We start from the raw sequence: 19,170 nt of genomic DNA on the forward strand, positions 1-19,170 counted from the left end.
TGCTTGGTACTGAATAAGATGTTACACTCCTGTTGATAATAATAATAATTATGGCATTTAAGTGCTTACTATATGCCAGGCACTATACTAAACTCTGGATGCATCCCAGTATTTAAGCTAAATGTTTATTCTCTTATCCTACTCCCTTTGGTTTCCACTGTTGACATAATTATTAAGTAGACATTGTGTGTTTTCACTTCCCCCTGAATAAAGAGACCCCAGGGTCTTTTGAGTTCCTCCAGAAAAACAAGCCTTAAATATAACTGAGATATGAGAGATATCCTGTGCTTCTCTGAAATTCTGAAAAGGTAGTCAACTAGTGCCTTGTCTTGATGAAAAGTCTCATTTAAAAGTTCTGGGTTTTGGGGAAGAAATGGAATTTAGGAAAGCTACCTCCTTAAGACATTGTGACTCAGGGATGAATGTGGAAACGAATCTTTATAAGATTTCCTAAGGAACAGTGGAAGAGTTTGAGCAAGACAGAGAAGGCAGCAGCATGGATAATCTACAGACAACAAAATGTTATGTGAATTTTCATTTGGTAACAGAGAAATTTTCATGGAAAGAATGCTTTAAATGGGAGCCCAAAGTCTGAAATGGCCTAATAGAAGTCTCTTTAATGCTTATTATTAAAGATATTACATCCCAGAGGTCAGAAATATTCTGAAAAGTTTTCAAGTTGCGAATATGTGCTTTAAAAAAAAAGAGTATGTGAATTAAAGAATGAAAAAGAAGCCTCATGTGTATTCTAGAAAATGGCCTGAAAACTAATTAAAGATGTTAGTAAAATGCAGGGCAAGTATAACCGGTTTAGGCCTAACCTGTCTGTCTCTTTATGTGCCTCCCCAATCCTGTTAAGAGTTTTTAGAGGAAGTTGTTAATGTAGTGGGTTCGTACATATTCATTTAACCTTAAAACAAACTTGGGAATTGGCCTTTGTAAGACTTCAATAAGGAAAGTTAATGTTAGTGACTTAGATGTTTTTTTTGGTATTGCTATAGGTAGGCTTTGGAAAATGGCTTGTGGGCACTGATTAAAATGAGATGGAATTTTTAGCAGCATGGTTGGAGGAATTAGCCTTGACTATTACTTAGAAATATTTTAAAACTGAAGGGCAAGATCTATCTTTTCACTGTTTTGAAGAAGAAGCTCATGTAAATGGCTGCTTCATAAATAATATTTAACTTAGGAACATAGCTCAAGTAAAATGAAAGTTAGTGGGAGTGGGAAGCAGCGTGGCTCAGCGGAAAGAGCCCGGGCTTTGGAGTCAGAGGTCATGGGTTCGAACCCCGGCTCTGCCACGTGTCTGCTGTGTGACCTTGGGCAAGTCACTTACCTTCTCTGAGCCTCAGTGGCCTCATCTGTAAAATGAGGATTAAGACTGTGAGCCCCACGTGGGACAACCTGATCCCATTGTATCCCCCCAGCGCTTAGAACAGTGCTTTGCACATAGTAAGCGCTTAACAAATGCCATCATGATTATTCTCCCCAATTTGGTTGTGTTAATGGGAGGGTAAATTTCATCTTGATAAAGGGAAAAGTCATGAATTTTTGCAAAAAGTTTGTATATAGAGGAATTATAGGTTTACAGAAATCTGGATCAACTAAATGGATAAAAAAACATGACCGCATTTCATGTAAATCGCATTGTTAGGGAACACAGTGTGTCACATTTCCTCCAACAGCAACAAGGCTGAATTCAGGGGTGGAGAGGCAACTGCTCAGCATGCTGAGCTTGGGAAATGTCTCTTATTGTGGAGGCTAGGGAGGGGGGCCATCTTCTTTCTGCCTGGTCAGGATATATGCATATATCCTGTATATATGTATATATATGTATATATACAGGATATATGCATATATCCTGACCTGTATATATGTATATATATTTGTACATATTCTACGATGTCTCTTATTGTAGAGGCTAGGGAGGGGGGCCATCTTCTTTCTGCCTGATCAGGATATATGTATATATACAGGATATATGTATATATCCTGACCTGTATATATGTATATATATTTGTACATATTTATTACTCTATTTATTTTACTTGTACATATCTATCCTATTTATTTTATTTTGTTAGTATGTTTGGTTTTGTTCTCTGTCTCCCCCTTTTAGACTGTGAGCCCACTGTTGGGTACGGACTGTCTCTCTATGTTGCCAATTTGTACTTCCCAAGCGCTTAGTACAGTGCTCTGCACATAGTAAGCGCTCAATAAATACGATTGATTGATTGATTGATTGATTGATCCATCTTTCAGCTCTGGAGAACTGCAGAGAAAGTGTGTTAGCCTGCAGAGAGCCTGGGGAGTGTGAATTGCTTTTCCTGTGAGCATTTCCCACTTGGTAGACAAGTGAGGTGGTGTTAATGGCGTTCTTGATTACCCTCCTAGAAATGATGTAGAGCTCCGCTAGCCCACAGAATAGTTGTAATCACTTTTCATTCATTCATTCTATCGTTTTTATTGAGAGCTTACTGTGGGCAGAGCACTGTAATAATAGTAGTAATAAAGATGGCATTGAAGCATTTACTATGTGCCAAGCACTGTACTAAGCACGTGGGAAAGTACAGTATCATCATCATCATCAATCGTATTTATTGAGCGCTTACTATGTGCAGACCACTGTACTAAGTGCTTGGGAAGTACAAATTGGCAACACATAGAGACAGTCCCTACCCAACAGTGGGCTCACAGTCTAAAAGGGGGAGACAGAGAACAAAACCAAACATACCAACAAAATAAAATAAATAGGATAGATATGTACAAGTAAAATAAATAAATAAATAAATAGAGTAATAAATATGTACAACCATATATACATATATACAGGTGCTGTGGGGAAGGGAAGGAGGTAAGATGGGGGGATGGAGAGGGGGACGAGGGGGAGAGTACAACAATAAAGTGACATTCTCTGTCCACAGTGACCTTGTAGTATGTAGTATGTAGTCTTTTAGACTGTGAGCCCACTGTTGGGTAGGGACTGTCTCTATGTGTTGCTAACTTGTACTTCCCAAGCGCTTAGTACAGTGCTCTGCACACAGTAAGCGCTCAATAAATACGATTGATGATGATGATGATGATGCTCTGCACACAGTAAGTGCTCAATAAATACGATTGATTGGTTGATTGATCCCTCCGCCTTACCTCCTTCCCTTCCCCACAGCACCTGTATATATGTATATATGTTTGTACGTATTTATTACTCTATTTATTTATTTTACTTGTATCTGTCTATTCTATTTATTTTTTTAATATGTTTTGTTCTCTGTCTCCCCCTTCTAGACTGTGAGCCCACTGTTGGGTAGGGACCATCTTTATATGTTGCCAACTTGTACTTCCCAAGCGCTTAGTGCAGTGCTCTGCACACAGTAAGTGCTCAATAAATACGATTGATTGATTGATTAATTGTACTTCCCAAGCGCTTAGTACAGTGCTGTGCACACAGTAAGCGCTCAATAAATACGATTGAATGAATGAATGAATAGGGAAGATCCAGAGTCAGACTTCTACAAGTCAAAACTTACCTGGGGCAGCAGCGCCATGGGAGAGAGTTGAGGGCAGAGACTCGTTTACTGCGTGGATGGGGGCAATGGTAAATTAATTCCGTATTTTTACAAAGATAACTCTGTGGATACACTATCAGAAAAATTTCAGGTGGAAGTGGGGTGTTCCGGGAGAGATGTGTCTGGCGTCGCTGTGGGCCGGAGACGACTCGACAGCATAAGACAACAAAACTCCCTAAAGCAACTTATTGGGTTAATCATGATTAAAAGTCTAGGCAGAAAATAATGAGGATGAATGAAAATAACCATTTGATTTTTTGCTCAGACATAATAGCATAGCTTAATTTTTAAACCTTTTTTTGTACCCTTCTTCTCTTCTAGACAGACATCATGCTTTACTGAATGAGCTTTGCCTGCCAGGAATTCGTGTGCACTTTCAGGCAGTTAAAGACAGGGCGTGTCAGACTCCCACATACGCTTTGAGGTAAATCAATAATCTGGTGTGGTTTTTGGTTTTTTCAGGTTGTGGGGAGAGAAGGGATTTGGGATTTTTATGTTGCTGATTTGGTATATCCCCAGCACTGTATCGAAAGTCCTATAGCCATTTTTGTGGAAACAGAAATGCAGTCTTCTGACGGATGATTTCTTGCCTGTCACATTAAGCCCAGATGACAAGCGGGAATTGTGTTGTTATTACTAGAATATTTATTTCATGTAAAAGCCTTTTAAACAAGTGAATATAGTTTGTTTAAATATATACAGACGTTCAAGTTGGTTTCTTCTTAACTCAGAAGGTGGTTTCTGCATTGCATAAATCCACCATCACTCCCTCAGGTCATCATTAGCTTGTTTGTGTTTTTGGGCTGGCCAACTTGATTTTCAGCCAATGCTGCAAATGAATAAGACAGCAAGTTACACCTTGCTCTCCCTCTTTCCACCCACCTCCATCTGAACCTTTCTTGTGTAATTGCCAGAAGTATCTAAGTAGTGTTTAGTGTAATTACTTCTGACAAATCTCACTTACAAGAGTTCTCTCTAATGGGGGCAACCGCTTCATGGGCTTTGAATCAGAAGTTCTTTTGAACGTGCAACTTATTATTTGGGTCTGGTTTGGAGTTGCATTCCCTAGGTCCAGGGTGGTCAAAAAGGATATGTGTGCCTGCTTATTATTTCATTACAGGATGTGGGAAATGACCCCCCGCATGCATGGAGATGCATATTAATGCTTTTTTTAATGGTATTTGTTAAGCACTTACTATGAACCGGGCACTGTCCTCAATAAACCTAATCCGTTTATTGCTGAATTGTACTTTCCAAGCGCTTAGTACAGTGCTCTGCACACAGAAAGGACTCAAAAAGTATGATTGAATGAAGTTTGGGCATAGTCTATGTCCCATGCGAGGTTTACAGTCTTAATCCCACTTTACAGATCAGGTAACTGAGGCCCAGAGAAGTTAAGTGACTTGCCCAAAGTCATCCAGCAGACAAGCAGCAGAGCCTGGGATTAGAACCCAGGTCCTCCTGACCTCCAGTTTGTGTTCTATCCATTATGCCACACTTCCCCTTTTTCTCTGACTGCTTTGGGCAAGATGACTCGAGTTTTGGCATCTGCTGTTGTTCAGTCCAAACCAGAGAAGCTTGTTTTTGGGGAGGTGGTAGGGAATCCTTCCCTGGTGATTAGATTGTAAGATCCTCCGGGACACAAATCCTGCCTTCTGCTTCTGTTGTATGTTCCCACGAGCCCGTTCCAGGGCTCTGCACTCATGTGCTCAAATAGTGATGGTGGTTAAAAGGCAAAACAAAACAAAAAAACCAACAGAAAAAAACGTATTGGGCAAGAATGGCTTAGATGTTATCCTACGCATAAGTAATGGAATTTATATATTTGCAAATATATAGACAAAGCATCTGAGAAAAAACACGGCTGACTAGCCACCCTTTCACCCTCCCTTTATCTTTGTGTAGAGTATTGAACAGAGGGGAATGACAAATAAATAACTTGTGCTCCGCAAAAGAAGAATCTACACAGTGTAACAGAAGTGAGGACAGAATAGACAAAATAGGGCGTGCAGTTTTGTTTTTTGAAAGTTCAAGTAAGCTGCATATACTTGAGTACAAATAAAAGCCATATGAGTGAAATGCAGTAATTTTTGTAGTAAGGCGATTGTTATGCTCTTGTGAGAGAGGAAAAAAATCATGTTATCGTGATTATAATCATGTTATAGTTACCATGAAGTCAGTGGGAATTAGTGGGTTCAAGGGACTGGTTCGAAGATACCACAGTGACTGACACTTTTTGATGTAAATTATATCATTATGTACATCATTAGCAGAAAGATTACGCCCTTGCCAATTATTTATGCTGCGTTGCTGTGGTGTTTTTTCATTGCCTGTTGTTGAATAGAGTGCTGTTAAGAGAACTGGAGAACTTTTCCCCCACAACATAGACCTGTTAGGATACAGCATGCTGTAGTTTCAGAAGAAACAATATGTTCGTGTACTTGGCATGAAACATGGCACGTACTACGGCGTGACTTTTCCTTAACACGGGGCTTTGCAAAATCACAACCTACTTTTGGGGAGAACTGGGTGTACTGAAAAGTTCAGAAACACAGAGTGCGTTATGGTACAGTACATAAAGACTGAGGCAGAGATTCAGAAGTTCAGTATCAATCAATCAATCAATCGTATTTATTGAGCGCTTACTGTGTGCAGAGCACTGTACTAAGCGCTTAAGTTGGCGACATATAGAGACAGTCCCTACCCAACAGTGGGCTCACAGTCTAAAAGGGGGAGACAGAGAACAAAACCAAACATACTAACAAAATAATCACTCCTTGATTGATGCCATGCCGCGTACACACCATTTTCTTCCTAAACCAAATCTACTTCTTCCTGCTTGGATTATTTTAAACCCCGTAAAGTGTTGTGTGGTGGGAAGAATGTTCCCTAATTGTATTGTATTCTGTCCAGATCACATAAATGAAAACCCATGTTATATCAGAACTATTGATACATTAGTGCTGGGGGACTAGTGTGGATGGCTTGATTTGGGGAGCTGGGAAGTGGGGGTGTTGAGAGTCACTCAGGATATTTAGTGAAGCTGGTTTAGGGACTTATAGCAACACAAATGATTTGCCCCCCTTCTATTTGTGTGTGCAGCTTCAGACCTTAAAATCTAATTGCAGTTTGGAGAAATTCCTGATGGTTGCCAAAACGGCTAGCAAGATTTTAGGCCTACAGTGGAAGGGTTGTACTCCCTTGTGCCAAATCTGCAAACTGCAAAGTGGACTGTGTCTGCCTGTAACTTTTCCTAGACCTTGACTAAAGACAAGTCTTTTCCCTCTTTGGATGCAGAAATCCTGTTTCTCTTCCCCATGTCTGGTATCTCTAACCAATAATGCAAGCCTGGGCAACCTCTGGCATGCCTGCTAGAGGGTGGCACACCAGATTGCATTAGCTTTTGGTGTGAATTTATGGTGGAGACTGCTGGTTTTGCTCCTTTTGTCAGAGTTAGGTTATAAAATGTTCCCAATCAGGCAGCATTTTAGCACCTCATTGCAGACTCCAGTAGCTAGCAACAGTAGCTTCCTATTGAGGCATGAGGCAGGTATGGGGTTTTGTGAGAGATTCACCAGGATTAAAAATTGCCCCGGAATCATCTCCATTCCAGAAGATCCCAAGAGATTGAGTGGTTTCCAGCATTTTCATTGTGGTCTAATGGATAGAGCATGGGCCTGGGAATCAGAAGGACATGGGTTCTGATCCTGGCTCCACCACTTGTCTGCTTTCTGGCCGTGGATAAGGCACATCATTTCTCTGGGCCTGTTACCTCATCTGTAAAAATGGGGATTAAGACTGTGAGCGCCATGTGGGACAGGGACTGTGTCCGACCTGATTGGCTTATATCTACCCTAGAGCTTAGAACAGTGCTTGACACATAGTAAGCTCTTAGTAAATACAATCATTTTTTATTTATTTACCTTCTGAACTAAAGTGGGTGACAACTTCACATGAAAATTTATTTGTAAATGTGTAATTCTAAAATTATACAGAAACTTTACAGAATTGTATATTTAGAAGAGTTTGAAGCGAGTGATTAACCCAATTTCACGTGGAGAAACAAAGTACCAAGCCAATAAGTCATTTATAGGACTCTGAGTTATTTAGCTCCGCTGTCTTAGTAGAGTCCATGGAGTTACTGATTACCTGGAGTAAATAGTGCTTGAATTAAACCACCAGTAATTTTGTCAAGGGCTAAAATTTCTCAAGGGCTAGTCTGAATTCCAGTGAGCTTCCAGGGAATGGAGTGATGGTCCTTTAAAAGATCGCCAAAGGGCATCAGGTATTTAGTTCAGGGATTCCAGAGAAGGTCATTGGCTGTATTTAGGGTTTTCACTGGGCAGACTCTTTTAGTTTCTTGAAAGAATTAGTGTTTGACCCACAGAGTTCCAGTCCACAGGGGCAGACCTCCATGGGACATGGTACTGAGGGAGAGAAGCCATTGGCTTTGCCTACACAGATTTTTGGGCGTGAAAGATAACAGGAGATAGCCCTTGGAGTCAGTAAGAGGCTGGAGGTGGAAAGTTTATTCCTTGTACCCAGTCAGCCAGATGCAGGCCCCGGCCTCATATGGGGATTAAAACCTTTGGGGTTTCTGTCACCTTTACTGACCATGCTGGAGGGTGCTCTCACCCCTGGCTCTGATGCCCACGGAGGCAAGCACATTATTCTGTCAAGTTCAGCATAATTTTAGAATTACACATTTACAAATAACATTTTCGCTTGAAGCTTTGTCACCCACCTTAGTTCAGAAGGTAAATAAAAAATGATGGTATTTACTGAGAGCTTGCTGCTGCTAGTAGTGAGCAACAGTGGCACCGAGGATCAGTCAATTGAGAGCTTTTTCTGTATAGTGCACTACGCTAAGCACTAGGGGGGCTACAGTAGAGTACGTAGACGTGATCCTTGCCCTCAAGGAGATTACAGGTAGCAGGGAGGATGGGCCAGCTGAGCAGGACCTACTGTCAATCAAAATATGAGGCAGTGGATGGGCTATATGCTGGAGTGGGCAGGGGCACAACAGCTCTGGATGACTTGCCCCATTGGGTGCCCGACGTGGGAGCCCCGCAGGTCCTAAGGCCACGCTGGGGTCTGCTCGGTGCTGGCAGTTGGTAACAGCGCCTAGGCGGGAGGAGCACCAGGTAGGAAAGGGGTTCAGGGGCCTCGGGTGGCTCTTGTTCACAGGCACTAGGACCAGAGGTGAGAACGGCCTCCAGCTTTGCCCTGCGGTCCATGGATGATGAGGAAGAAAAGGAGCCGGCACTACCAAAGGAGGCAGAGGGTGAGACAGTGACCAGTCAGCGGGGCGGGTAATGTGGTACACCGAGTGCCAACTCTGTGCAGAACATTGTACTAGACCCTTAAGAGAATGATATGGGGGTTCCCCTCAAAAACGACGGCTATGTCATGGTCCTTTTCGAAGACTTTGTAACTGGGAACCTGTGGGAACTAGTTGATTATAATAGAAACAAGAGACAGTCTCACATGCCCTCTTTCTCTTCCTTTTCCTACTCTGTTCCTTTACTGCCTGTTCCTTTTCCTAATCCTCTTTTCTCCTCTCTTTTACAACAATAATAGTAATTATGGTATATCAATCAATCAATTGTATTTATTGAGCGCTTACTGTGTGCAGAGCACTGTACTAAGCGCTTGGGAAGTACAAGTTGGCAGCATATAGAGACAGTCCCTACCCAACAGTGGGCTCACAGTCTAGAAAGGGGAGACAGAGAACAAAACCAAACATACTAACAAAATAAAATAAATAGAATAGATATGTACAGGTAAAATAAATAAATACAGTAATAAATATGTACAAATATATACATATATACAGGTGCTTTGGGGAAGGGAAGGAGGTAAGATGGAGAGGGGGGCGAGGGGGAGAGGAAGGAAGGGGCTCAGTCTGGGAAGGCCTCCTGGAGGAGGTGAGCTCTCAGTAGGGCCTTGAAGGGTAGTGTGGTACACCGAGTGCGAACTCTGTGCAGAACATTGTACTAGACCCTTAAGAGAATGATATGGGAGTTCCCCTCAAAAACGATGGGCATGTCACAGTCCTTTTCGAAGACTTTGTAACTGGGAACCTGTGGGAAGTAGTTGATTATAATAGAAGCAAGAGACAGTCTCACATGCCCTCTTTCTCTTCCTTTTCCCACTCTGTTCCTTTACTGCCTGTTCCTTTTCCTAATCGTTTTGTCTCCTCTCTTTCACAATAATAATAGTAATTGTGGTATTTGTTAAGCGCTTAACTCTGTGCCAGGCACCGTACTAAGCGCTGGGGTGGATACAAGGAAATCGGGTTGGACACAGTCCCTGTCCCCCACGGGGCTCACAGTTTCAATCCCCGTTTTACAGATGAGGTAACTGAGGCCCAGAGAAGTGAAGTGACTTACCCAAGGTCACACAGCAGACAAGTGGCAGAGCTGGGATTAGATCCCTTGACCTTCTGACTCATTGTCTACCTCTCCTATTTTTCTTTTCTCTCTCTCTCTGTTTCTCCTTTTCCTCCCTCACCCTCTTGCCCTACTCCTGCTGTAAGTCCTCCCTCAAATTTGTCCTCATGGCCAAAGTGAAAAGTTGGCACTCCTATTCTACACTTTAGCACTCCAAGATGGTATTCCACCTGTTGAATAAAAGTCTCCAGGTTCTCCAGAGTGGAACAGATCAAAGGACGTGGTCCCTCCCCTCGAGAAGATTGCAGTCTAATCATTATCAATGGTATTTATTTAGCACTTACTCTATGCAGAGCACTGTACTGAGGGCTTGGGAGAGTAAATAGAGTTGTTAGGTTCCCCGCCCACAATGAGTTTGCAGTCTAGAGGGGGAGACGCACATTAATATAAATACTTTCATATATATATAATTTAAAGATATGCACATAAGTGCTGTGGGGTTGAGGGTGGGGTGATTATCAAATGCTCAAAGGTCACAGATTGAAGTGCATAGATGATGCAGAAGGAAGAGGGAGCTGGAGAAAAGAGGGCTCAATTGGGGAAAACCTGGAGGAGATGTGACCTTAATAACGCTGTGAAGGTGGGGAGAGTTTAATGGGGGAAGACAGGCAGGCATGAATTATATACAAATAGTGGGAGCAGGAAGTTGATCAAGGATATAAAATGTAGTTACATATGTGAGATTGTCAGAAAATTGCAGTATAAAACATTTGCTAAACAATACTGGTCATATGACTCAAGGAGTTTTTGCTGAGGTCTGAACTAATGTGGGGTTTCCATTTCAGTCTATAGAAAAAGATGACTTTATCATAGATTTAGGAGGGGCAGGAAAATAAGATTTGGTGGAAAGACAAGTTTTTCAGGGAATATGTAAAACTTTTTTTGTTTTTTTTTTGAAACTTGAAGAGACTGAAACTAGTTACTTTCTGTGGCTTCAGATCTTTTACCTATTGTAAAAGATGTATTTTACAATACAGAGCAATATGCATTTTTTTAATGTTGGCTTTTGGTTCCTTGCCAATGACTGCATTATTCACTCATTCATTCAGTCATATTTATTGAGCGCTTACTGTGTGCAGAGCACTGTACTGAGTGCTTGGGAAATACAAGTCGGCAACATATAGAGACGGTCCCTACCCAACAACGGGCTCACAGTCTAGAATGGGGAGACAGACAACAAAACATGTAGACATGTCAAAATTGTCAGAACAAATAGAATTAAGGCTATATGCATATCATTAACAAAATAAATGGAATAGTACTGGAATCTGTAAGAAAGCTACAGTCTTGCCGAGCCCAAGAGCTACTTAGTTAATAGATAATGTTTAAGATTTTCTCTGAGTGCTGTACCAACTTTGAACATCAAAGATCCACCTTCCCAGATCCTGCGTAACGTACTGCAAGATTTATTTATTATACTAAAAGGTCTTGATGGCTGTTTGATCTTTTTTGAATTTGTGGCTTCACAGCTCTCTCTCTATTGGGCATCATCATCATCAATCGTATTTATTGAGCGCTTACTATGTGCAGAGCACTGTACTAAGCGCTTGGGAAGTCCAAGTTGGCAACATATAGAGACAGTCCCTACCCAACAGTGGGCTCACAGTCTAAAAGGGGGGAGACAGAGAACAAAACCGAACATACTAACAAAATAAAATAAATAGAATAGATCTGTACAAGTAAAATAAATAAATAAATAAATAAATAGAGTAATACTGGTCATACTCATCTTGTTTTTCTCCCCTGTCATGTACTTTCCTTTCCCTGCCTCTTGCTTTCCAGGCAGTGTTAAGAGCCCTGGTATTTCAGTGCTTGACATACATTGTCTCTTTGCCGACTCACATCTGTTGGGAAGTAGATTCCATGAGAGCCCAGGTTGAGGATCATTAATCATTTTAGTGCGGTAGATATGAATAAATAAAAAGGTACTTTTCCCCATTGTTTCTCAGATGTTCTCTTTACCGGAGGTTACTTGGAAAGACTTTGAGGATCAATTTCTAGGTGCTCTTTTCTTTGACTCAGCTATAAATACAGTATCTTAATGGAATATATGAGGCCGTGTGATTAGGCATAGGAAAATCTGCTCTAATGAAGAACACCGATGAACAAGCACTTTGTAATAGACTACTTTCACACTCACAAACTCAGGCACACATTTTTTTGCTCTAAGCTACACTGAACAAGCTGGGAGTCACCTGCATTTATTCTCGAATTACCAAACCAGTGAGTAAATAATTGAGGATTTTTCCTGCTATCTCACGTGCCAAAGGCTGATACATGTTACAGTCAGGAGTAACTTGCAAGGAATTTAACACTGTAACGTACAGCAAACATTTCTTAAGTTCATGAAATAGAATTAGTTATAAAGTAATCCCAGAAGAAAAGAAATGAATGTTATTTGATATGAAATGAGTGTTATTTGGAAGATTCAGATGGATAAAAATGTATTTCAAAGTCTATATGTTGGTTGAATGGACAAGTGAACAGTAAATTCAGCAGGAGCTGTCATTTTTTTGCCTTTGAAAGAGTATTTGAACTATTGGAACCATAGGAGCTAGTTTTCCTGAGCTCCTCTGCGTTGAGAATTTGGCAATTGCAAATGCATCCTTCCGTCTTAACGAGTGCCCATAAGGTACAATTTATTTTTAACCCCAATAAAATGCTCTTTTTAATTGATGCAACATCAGCTGTGATGCCTAGAATTCTCCAGGGTGAAATGGTGAATAATGCCGTGGGGAGGAAATCTCATCAGCAGTGGGAAGAAACAGCAGAATCTTTGCATCTGCATCTGACTAGCCGAAAACTCCTGTCAAACACATCTGATCTGATTTTTCAGTTTTAGTAACACTGCTTCTCTGAGTAGGGCATGTGTTAAGAATAGATGGCAGCAAGATCGATCGGTGGTATTAAATAACTGTATTTGTTTAGCCCTTGCTATATGTGTCAAGCATTTTACTAAGTGCTGCGGTAAATATAAGGTAATCAGGTTCTAAATGGGGCTTTGTCTTGAGTAGGAGGGGGACTAGGTGTTGAACCCCCATTTTTCAGATGAGGGAACTGAGTCACAGAGTGACAAGTGATTTGCCCAAGGCCAGGTCCTCTGATTCTCAGGCCTATGCTGTTTCCACTAGGCCATTCCGCTACTCTTTTTCTGAGCACTTACTATGTCCCTTCAAGGCCCTACTGAGAGCTCACCTCCTCCAGGAGGCCTTCCCAGACTGAGCCCCTTCCTTCCTCTCCCCCTCTCCATCCCCCCATCTTACCTCCTTCCCTTCCCCACAGCACCTGCATGTAGGTATATATGTTTGTACATATTTATTACTCTATTTATTTATGTATTTATTTATTTATCTTGTACATATCTATTCTATTTATTTTATTTTGTTAGTCTGTTTGGTTTTGTTCTCTGTCTCCCCTTTCTAGACTGTGAGCCCGCTGTTGGGTAGGGACTGTCTCTATGTGTTGCCGACTTGTACTTCCCAAGCTCTTAGTACAGTTCTCTGCACACAGTAAGCGCTCAATAAATACGATTGATTGATTGCAGAGCACTGTACTAAATGCTTGGGAGAGTAAAATGCAGTTGAGTTGATAGACACATTTCCTGCCCACAAGGAGCGTACAGTCTAAGCATCCGTTTGTGTGGTGAACTTATAGAGGGTATACACAAGCCAAGTGGGCAGACTAAATGATAATAAGGACCTAATGGAGGATATTGTCAAACATTGTGTCGAACCAGTGGACTGTTGGAGACCGTTCAGTGGACAGATCAGCCTGGTAGCAATTGCGAGGGTGTGTTGCTCTTTTTAGTAAAGGTTTTGGATACAATGAGGCCGGTTTGAATGCGGGCATTGGCCCTGTATGGCAGAGGTAGGTGCGGTCCTTAAACAAGTTTCTAGCCTTAAGTGCAGAGAGGGTGGCCAAGTGTGTTGGGTCCTGCTTTGGTCCTTTCAGCTCATTTTTGCACATTTTACCATTAGTAGCTTCATCTGTGAAAATGCAAGACAGCGATCTGTATCCTACATGTTCCATTTTGGGTTTGCAAACCAGAAACCGCGGATCAGGCAGCAGGATAGGAAAATCAGAGTTTGCTGGAAACGAGTCAGGCTGGAGATGAGCAATAAAAGAGTGCTCAGAGCTAGGCAGAAAAACCACCTAACAAAAGAGCAGAGGCAAAAGCAAAATATGACTGTAGAGGTGGGAAAAATACTAAGGTGGGCTTTCAGAAGGTTTAGCCTGGATTTGGGGAGGAAGTAAGGGTAAAGCATAGAAAGATAAAACAGAACACCAAGATTCAGCTCTTAGAAGTGTATACTCACTCACCCAGAGGGATAAACTCAGGAGAGTTAGATGGGTAGGAAAAATCAATCAATCAATCAATCAATTGTATTTATTGAGCGCTAACTGTGTGCAGAACCCTGTACTAAGCGCTTGGGAAGTACAAGCTGGAAAAATGCGTTGTGTATGTTTTTGTTACTTGTGCCTCTGTTACTTATATTTTTTCTACATAATGGCCTGCTTGTGTTTGCATTTGTGCTGTCTTGCCTATATTGGATGATAACTGCTTGAAGAATCTCCCATTTTAAACCCCAGAATGCCAGTACAGTGGTCCTTGCAGTGTGCGTATTTGATCAAAACCGCTGCCGAAGATGTAATTCTAGAGAAGAAGATATGCTATCGGCGTTATGAAATGTTTGTGTCAGATATTTGGGAAAATAAGTAGATTCTTAACTCTAGTTTTGGAGGTTTTTAAAAAACTCAGTAAGGAGACTTTAATGTGATTTTTGGTTCAGACTAGTTCCTACAGTATAGCTTTGACTGTTTGTCATTATTGTGCCGTCTGCTTAATTAATTGAAAAATTGAGCCTCCCTCTCATATACCAGAAACTGTTAAGTACAAGGATATTTAATGTTTTAGTTTTTTTTACTGATCAAGATCAGTTTAGTTTTTCCACTAGGTTCAGAAATACTACAGCACCCTCTGCTGAACCTGAAAGGCACCACTCAGAAGCCTGTCAAACGGGGAAAGCAAATCCACACCATTTTTCTCAAATTATATTTGCCCTTTTTGGTCGCCGTGGTATTATTAAGTGTACTTTCAAAAACAGTTCATTAGCGTAGTTTCAAATGTAGTTCATTACTATTGTGTAACAGTCAAACGTGTTGCGCATTTAAGTGGATAGCAATACTTTATTGCTATCTCCCCCTCGTCCCCCTCTCCATCCCCCCCATCTTACCTCCTTCCCTTCCCCACAGCACCTGTATATATGTATATATGTTTGTACATATTTATTACTCTATTTATTTTACTTGTACATATCTATTCTATTTATTTTATTTTGTTAGTATGTTTGGTTTTGTTCTCTGTCTCCCCCTTTTAGACTGTGAGCCCACTGTTGGGTAGGGACTGTCTCTATATGTTGCCAATTTGTACTTCCCAAGCGCTTAGTACAGTGCTCTGCACATAGTAAGCGCTCAATAAATACGATTGATGATGATGATGATGATCCACATGCAGGCATCTTTGACTTTAGAAGCATGGCGCTATGATGATTGGCACTTAAGTTTCTAAATTGACACCATGTTTCAGGTGTTCCACACAGTGGTTTCAATTTCAAAGTATCAATGTCCTTCAAGGCACTAACTCTGGTGGTCCAGGTAGTGGGAGGTAGGGACCGTCTCTATGTGTTACCAACTTGTACTTCCCAAGCGCTTAGTACAGTGCTCTGCACACAGTAAGCGCTCAATAAACGCGATTGAAGGAAGGGGGAAGGTACACGCGGGGGCCATGGGGAAATAAGGAAACTTCAAAAAGCTTTATCAGAGGTACTTATTGAACACATAGGAGCGTGGTAACGTTGTACTAACTGCTTGGGAGAGCGCAACACAAAAACAGGCGCACGTTCCCTGCCCTCAGGAATGCCAATCTAATAAAAAAGCCCGGATGGGATGGGATGGAGGTGGGAAGAGTTGAGAATGAGGCCCAGCAAGAAGGTGAGCTTGAGAAGAATGAAGAACGAGAGCTGAGGTGTAGTTGGAGAGAGCTGATTGAGTAGCCTAAAGCCAGTGGGGAAACAAGTCAAGTACAGGCGTTGTGGAGGAGTCACTAAGTTTAAAGTCTTTATTCTCAATCGATTTCACAAAGATTTAATAGGTCGATGCTGTCAGTGGTATAGCAGGAATTTCTTACTTTGTTCAAATTTACCCTGGTACGTAAACCACGTCGGTATTTTTGCCTTTCTCTGTGGATACCCTACCAGAACGATTGCCAATGGAAGTGGGGTGTTCTGAGAGAGATGTGTCCATGGCATCTCTGTGGGTCGGACCCGACCCGACAGCATAAGACAACAACAACATTCCTATGAGTTCATTCGTTTTAGGGAATGAAGTAGTAGCTGTAGTAATAGTATTTATTAAGTGCTTATTGTGTGTAGTACTAAGCTCTGGGAAAGAGTATACAAGTAGGCAAGTGGGAAGAGAAGCGGCATGGCTCAGTGGAAAGAGCACAGGCTTTGGAGTCAGAGGTTGTGGGTTCGAATCCCGACTCCACCACCTGTTTGCTGTGTGACCTTGGGCAAGTCACTTAACTTCTCAGAACCTCGGTTACTGCATCTGTAAAATGGGGATTGCTTTGAGCCCGACGTGGGACAACCTGATCACCTTGTATCCGCCCAGCGCTGAGAACAGTGCTTTGCACATAGTAAGCGCCTAACAGATGCCATAAAAAAATAGATATGGATCCTGTCCCTCGAGGGGCTCCCAATCTCTGAATAAAGGTTGGGGAGAAGACTTGAGGCGGACACCCCCGCAGCAGTGAAACGTTAAAAAGGCATGAGACCAGGACGGGTACACAAAATAGAAAGCAGAGTCTAACTGGAGGAGTAGAACGGCAGGTTCCTCATGTTTCAAGCCGACGGCTTAGTACAGTGCTCTGCACATAGTAAGCGCTCAATAAATACGATTGATGATACCCAAAGGCAACAGCAGCCGTGCCCACCCGGCATCCAAGGTTTTGAGGAGACATCACAGGTGGTGGGCTTTCCTGCTGGCGTGTTGGAAAGCGGAATGGGATGGAGGCTCCTTGTTGGCGAGACAGCGTGGCAGGCACACGAAGCATGCTGAGGGCAGGCAGAAAGTTTCTCCGCAGTGATGCCGTGAAGGGAGAAGAGGTTGCAATTACCAGCTGCTGGTGAAGAGGGGCCCAGTAGCCACAGCAGCAGGCAGAGTTTCTCATCTGTGATGGGAGGGTCGAGATGTACAGGGTGCCCCTCTCAGCTGCGATGGAAGTGAGTGACCAAGGAAGCACAGCAGGGACTCTTCTAATGGCCCGGAATAATAATGATAGCATTTATTAAGCGCTTGCTATGTGCAAAGCACTGTTCTAAGCTCTGGGAAGGTTACAAGGTGATCAGGTTGTCCCACGGGTGACTTACAATCTTCATCCTCATTTTCCAGATGAGGGAACTGAGGCACAGAGAAGTGAGGTGGCTTGCCCAAGGTCACACAGCTGACAATTGGTGGAGACGGGATTTGAACCCACGACCTCTGACTCCAAAGCCCGGGCTCTTCCCACCGAGCCACGCTGCTTAGCGTGTTGGGGGCTGGCAGAGAGTTTCTCTGCTGTGGTGGAGGGGGGCCGAGGGTGCGCGGGGAGGGCGAGGCTGCAATTAACAGCGTGGCTCAGTGGAAAGAGCCCGGGCTTTGGAGTCAGAGGTCATGGGTTCAAATCCCGGCTCCGCCAATTGTCAGCTGTGTGACTTTGGGCAAGTCACTTCACTTCTCTGGGCCTCAGTTACCTCATCTGTAAAATGGGGATTAAGACTGTGAGCCCCCCGTGGGACAACCTGATCACCTTGCAACCTCCCCGGTGCTTAGAACAGTGCTTTGCACATAGTAAGCGCTTAATAAATGCCATTATTATTATTATTATTATTATTAACAGATGTTTCGCTTGGCTGGAGGTGAAGAAGTGAGTGTATTTTGTGGACTCAGATCTACAAGGAAGATCATTATTCCCCGTGATTTTACTGTATATTGCTTTTCTGAGAAATAGTCGAGTTAATGTGTTTCTCAAAGGCAAAGCATAATTCATTTTTATTAGCCTCTGCTGATTATATCATAAACTTCAGGGATTTGGAGAGGCCTCCCAGAAACTAGTGCGGTGATGGAAGTGCCGTCCACGTTCCCCGATCTACGGAGCGATGTGGAGGAAAAGGGCTCGGCTCCTGTCAGACCACCTTGGCCAGGCCCCAGAATTTTTCCAGGTATTCCACTCGGAGGGGAAAAGTGATGGGGTGGTGCTCGGATCATCGGGCCGGCCACTTGCTATCTGTGGATTTTACCCTTGGAGGGGATCTTGTGGAGCGAATAAAGAAGCTGTGTCACCTTGGGCAAGTCATTTCACTTCTCTGTGCCTGTTACGTCATATGTAAAATGGGGGTCAAGACTGTGAACCCCATAATAATAATAATAATGATGATGGCATTTATTAAGCGCTTACTATGTACAATGCACTGTTCTAAGCACTGGGGAGGTTACAAGGTGATCAGATTGTCCCACGGGGGGCTCACAGTCTTAATCCCCATTTTACAGATGAGGGAACTGAGGCCCGGAGAAGTTAAGTAATTTGCCCAAAGTCACACAGCTGACAATTGGCGGAGCCGGGATTTGAACCCATGACCTCTGACTCCAAAGCCCGGGCTCTTCCCACTGAGCCACGCTGCTTCTCTAACCCCATGTGGGACATGGACCGTGTCCACCCTGATTATCTTGCATCTACTCCATTGCTTAGTACGATGCCTAGCACATAGGAAATACTTATCAGATACCATAAAGAAATCAACAAAAAACCCAGGAATGCCCAACATTTGGGGATAGTTGTTGCAGCATTGAATTTCATTGTGCTGTTTATTCAGTGGCACAATATTGGAAGTTTACTGTAGTTCCTGTTAATATCACTCAATCAATCAATAGTATTAAGTACTTACTGGGAAGAGCACTGAACTAAGCACTTGGGAAAGTATAATATGATAACCAATCAATCAATCGTATTTATTGAGCGCTTACTGTGTGCAGAGCACTGTACTGAGCGCTTGGGAAGTACAAGTTGGCAACATATAGAGACAGACCCTACCCAACAGTGGGTTCACAGTCTA

General features: G+C 42.5%; 1 protein-coding gene across 2 annotated transcripts in view; it reads left to right on the plus strand.

Moving 5' to 3' along the window:
* MPP7 (membrane palmitoylated protein 7) overlaps positions 1-19,170 on the plus strand; it is a 248,633-nt gene that overhangs the window by 47,010 nt on the left and 182,453 nt on the right. For both annotated transcript variants that reach the window (XM_038755705.1, XM_038755706.1), the window contains exon 2: positions 3,888-3,990. The gene's annotated coding sequence lies outside the window, so the exon portion shown is untranslated. The remainder of the gene's footprint in view (positions 1-3,887; positions 3,991-19,170) is intronic.

Source organism: Tachyglossus aculeatus, chromosome 13 (genome assembly GCF_015852505.1).
Source record: "Tachyglossus aculeatus isolate mTacAcu1 chromosome 13, mTacAcu1.pri, whole genome shotgun sequence".
Lineage (NCBI taxonomy): Eukaryota > Metazoa > Chordata > Mammalia > Monotremata > Tachyglossidae > Tachyglossus > Tachyglossus aculeatus.